This window comes from Culex quinquefasciatus, chromosome 3, assembly GCF_015732765.1.
Source record: "Culex quinquefasciatus strain JHB chromosome 3, VPISU_Cqui_1.0_pri_paternal, whole genome shotgun sequence".
Classification (NCBI taxonomy): Eukaryota; Metazoa; Arthropoda; class Insecta; order Diptera; family Culicidae; genus Culex; species Culex quinquefasciatus.
This window is the reverse complement of record NC_051863.1, coordinates 187,647,388-187,652,485: the sequence shown is the minus strand read 5'-3', so window position 1 is coordinate 187,652,485 and position 5,098 is coordinate 187,647,388.

Below are 5,098 nucleotides of genomic sequence, written 5' to 3'. Positions count from 1 at the left end.
GAGTCTTGCTTGTTGTCCACCTCCTCCACCAATTCAACCCAAAAATAGGTCGAATTTCTTCCTGCTCCACCCGTTTGTGCATTTTTCAGACCCTTTTCAAATACTAGTCGTGATCCAGCGGATTTATCGGCGTGTGTGCGTGACCTCGCCATGGAATGCAACGCACACGAAACCGTCGCACACACTCGCAGGCTGGGGCTTGTTAAGCCCCGCCTACTCCTCCTACTCCGTTTGCCACAAGGAATTGTTTTTCAGCCATTGGACGTCAGAAGGCGGTTATTTTGTACGGTGTCACAAATACACACTCGCAGCTTTTATTTACAAAAAAATAGTTTTATTTGTTCCCTTTGTTTATACATCCATATTAACCACACCCACTCGAGCGAGAGAGAAAGAGAAAATCTTTGTTTTCATGTTTCGCTATGTTGAAAACAAACCAAGCTCAACTCACTCACTCACATACAAACACACACACTCACAAACAATCAGTGCTACCAGTTTGCAGCAAACAAACAATAATAATACAGAGAAAAAACTATTACTAAACACTACACAGCCGTGCTCTATTTATTTATTTACGATTTCGCATTATAAACGCAAGCGTTTTGAAGTATAAAACAACAAAGACGAGAAACATACTAAAAGCAGAAATCCAAAGCTCTTGAAAAAAAATGGAAAGCTAGCAAAACAAAAAATGCAAAAGAACAGCAGCCCAGAATCACACTCAAAAAGAACCAGCAGTAAATGTAATGAACTAAACAAACAAAAATAATTGAGAAAAAGAATCAAAAAAAATTAACACATCTTCGTTTTTCGGTAATATCGCTGTTTCCATTCATTGGTTGTACCATATTAAGCAAAAAAAGAGGTATTGTATTTAAAAGAAATTAAACCGCTCTTAACTGAGAATAAAAACCTTAAATAAAGAGACTAAAAACCGAAACACCGGGGGCGTTTTAGTGCGAGCTTGCATGGGTGCTGATGATATTTGATGGAAAGTTTTTGGTAAGTATTTATGTTTTCAAATCAATTTTAAGTTTGTTGAAATTGCGTTTTGTTGCGTCGATTTTATACCAAATTTAGTGGAAGGCGTCATTTTGTACTACTTTCCTCAATGCAACTTACGGCTTGTAAAGATCCTAAAAATACGGTGTCAAACTTGAGATATTTAACTAAAATCCGAGCTATGTAAACTGGGTTGTTTGTTTGTCCTAGCCAAACATCATTCTCCAATCATTACCACAACGATTTTTTCAAATGATTCAATTCTATATGCTAATTTGAGTCAGATCGTCGTGAGCAAATGCCACAAATGCCTGTTTTATCAGAAAACCGTAAAAGCGATGTTCAATGTTTCAAAACAATCGCTTAATTCACGGGATTTTTTGATAGCTTTGCATGCTCGTTTACTGTTTACATGTTTTTATTGATACCATCATCTGGTACGAATTGGTACTTTTTAAGGCTTATTTTTGTATAATATTTTGATATGTTAGATTAGTTATGCTATACTATGTTATGCACATATTTTGATTTTTAAGGTTGGTTTCAGAACAACCTAATGAGTACATCAATTTCAAAGTTTTATATTTTCGAAACATGTACTGCAGTAGGCCACAAAATGTTTTTTAAAGGGCTTTAAAAACAGTTTGTCTGAAAATAGTCATTTCAAAAATCAAGGTAACTTTGATAGCCACTGTGCTTCTTACAAATTTCAGGCCAAAAGTGAGCAAAATTTAATTGATTACCCGAGGAGACGGAAATAACGTGGGAATAACATTTGTTTTTGTCATTGAAAATTACCTGGAATGGTCAGTACTTGTTATTGCAAGATCATTATTGTTACCATCCATCCGAACATCCAGGATTAGTTTTTAAATAACAAAAATCAATAACAAGGACATGTTTGGAAAATAATCTAAAATGTTATTACGAACGGATAACAAAAATGTTAACATAAAATTTTATTGGTCTAGCATTGAAAAAAATATCAACCAATAACATAAACTGTGTTATATACATGGCATGAATTTTGTAATTACCATCTGCCGCATACGCAAAATCGACCATAAGTAACGTAGCTTTTAATGCTTTATTTGAAAATTTCACCATTAATTTGTTATTTAACTAAGTTTATTAACTTTTAATAAATTCATATAAATTTAAGTCAAGCTAAATATATAGTTCTAATTTTGAAAAAAGTTTATTAGATTTTTTTTCCAGACAATATCAATTTGTATTGTCATATATTTATATCAGGTGTGAGAGGGATACACTCTTGTTTACAAAAGTTATGTGCTCTAATGCAATGGAAGGCACGACTTGCTGAAATATGAATTCTTTTAAAATGACTTTTAAAACTTGTCAAAAAGAAACTGAAGCTGAATAACACTTTGGAATCCTTTTTATCATTTTTTTTACATAATTATAGTAAATTAACTCTGAAAATCTGATGTTAGAATCACAGAAACTACTTTTTATGCCTCATTATATATTATTATTCAATAAACAAAAAAAAAACTCCACTAAATTTGAACGTGACACAAAAAAATCTCTCAGTTTTCAACAAAGTTTCCACCTGGTTTATGGATGGGCTCTAATTATATTTTGAAACAAAATGTAGGGCATGCGTATTCTCATTTATTGAACTGCTTTTTATAATATTTGACTAGTAAAGCTTAAAAGTTTTCGCTGATTTGCTTCTATTTCATCAGTTTACATTTGATTGAATTTCATATCAAAGCAAAATTTAACAATCTTGTCCAGCAAAAATGAGTAAAATAGTTTGAATTTTTTGCGACATTTAGCCCATTCAAAATAACTTTTAACGTTTTCATCTCTCTTTTCAAAAACTAAATTTAAAATCAATAGACAAAAATAAAATAATTTGTAACGAAATCGAAATTTTTATTCAAATAAGAAAAGAAAACAAAAAGGTGGTATTTTTAAACCTTCACGGGAATCATCAACCCAAATAATCAAATATCGTTAAAATTAAATAAGACTCAGAAAAAAAGTGAAATGAAATGTTTTTAAAAGTTGATTTGAAAGATACAAATATTCTTCATTTTATTTTGAAAAAAAAGATTGATTCTTTCAATTTCTTTTGAAATTATACCTTTCAAATAAAAAAGTAGTAAAAGTTTCACTACAGCGAATGAAAGATTACTAAATATAGTTATTTTCTAAAAAAAAACAGCTTAAAAATATGAAAATGGTGCATATCAAGCTTTTCAATTGAAAACTAATGACATTTACTTAAAAAATCTTTATGGTTGAAATATTTAATATGATTTCATTTAAAAAATATATATTAGAGGAAATTGATAAATTTCAAGATTTTCACGAAATCGTCATAATTCACTAACCCTATATTAGTAATTGAACAAGGGTATTCACTCGCTTAATTCTACAATAGTTCTTTAGATCATTTATATTCCTATTTAAGTTTGATAAAATATTTTGAGAAAATCGATACAGTTTCACAAAAACATAAAATTTCACGGGATGTCGCAGAAAAAGCTAAATTTCACGGATTTCGAGCTGTCTGCGCAATCGTGAAATTTAACTAACCCTACTTATGGTTTTTAAGAACACTTCTCTACTAAGCTCATAATGATTCCATACACAGAAAAGTTGAATTTTGGAAGGTTGAAAATCAGGCTGAAAACATTTAAAATTTATAAAAATGTGAAAGTCAACAGAAACTGATAAAGTTTTTTTCTGTGTAACTACAGTCGACTCTCTGGCTGTCGATCTTCTCGATAACAATATTGCTCCATCTGTTAATGATTTTGTCAGTCCCTACAAAAGCATGCTTTGATTTTTTCGTTCTATAATTTGATCCGAAGGCCTTGCCGAAATTTCACTTCGGATAATCGAATCACCAAAAATTTCTTTGTCCTATTTTTGATTGCTGAGATTAAAATATGACCCCTAAACTACTCTAAAGCGATTCAGTATAGTGAAATCCAAGATGGCGGCCAAAATAGCGATCATGAAATATTGAAAAAATGCATTTTTTAATTTAACAGGCAATCAGCCAGTCAAATTCGACTAGAATGCGGTCGAAGAACTCAATTTAGATGTTTAAAGCAAGAAAATAGAAAAATACGAATTTTTTTTTTGTTTTGTTCATGATTCCATTATCCAAAGTCCTATACCTTCGGATAATCGAGTCTGGACTTACTGAATACGCCATCTAGGATTACATTTGCCCAGATCAATTCTAAATGGTAAGAAATCCAAAAATAAAAACTCCAAATCACTTAAGAACATTTTGATTATATTTGAGCTCAACAACCCAAAATAAGACAAGGAAAATTGATTCGATTATCCGAAATGAAATTATTCCGAGGACTTCGGATAATCGAGTTTTAAATGTATTTCCAAAAGAAAACATTGAAATGCAACACAAACACATTAAATAATTGAACCAGTTTTTGTTCGTGCTGTGAATCCCAAAATGTTTATTTCATAGTCCTCATCGTCAAAAATCAAGCAATAAACCGAAGCCGTTGTGTAATTATACGCAAAAACCTGACCAAACAGCAGCTCTCAACTGAATGATTCATTCCCTGTTCGAAAACTTGTAAAATTGCACGTTCCTCGGAGGCAGCAAAAGAAACCTCAACGAATGATGTCCCCGAAAGCGAAAACCAGAAACATTAAACAAAGATGATGAAATTGTAACCTGTAAATGATTGGGGCTTCTTTTTGTGTTTAACCCTTTATTTGGAGATTTCATTATAAACTTTACATACTGGAATCGAATAACTGGACGATCACTAAAGAAGCTAGTCCAAAATACGAAGAATTTATGTTACTTTCAACAAATTAAGCAGAACTGATGTTTAAAAAATTTGTTTCATTCAAAGTCAAGAATTTTAAAAATGTAAAACGAGCCAAGGGTTAACAAACCATTCCGCGTCGAGCACGTGATTTTATGCACGCGCGATCTTTCTCCCAAGCTTTATGCTCACCCTTTCTCTCCCTCTACAATTTCCTCTCACAAACCGCGACGCCGGTCTCACAACTCTTTTTCTTGCCTTTCTTCCTCCCCCATCCGCAGCTTAAAGCATGATGTCACTCCTTTGAA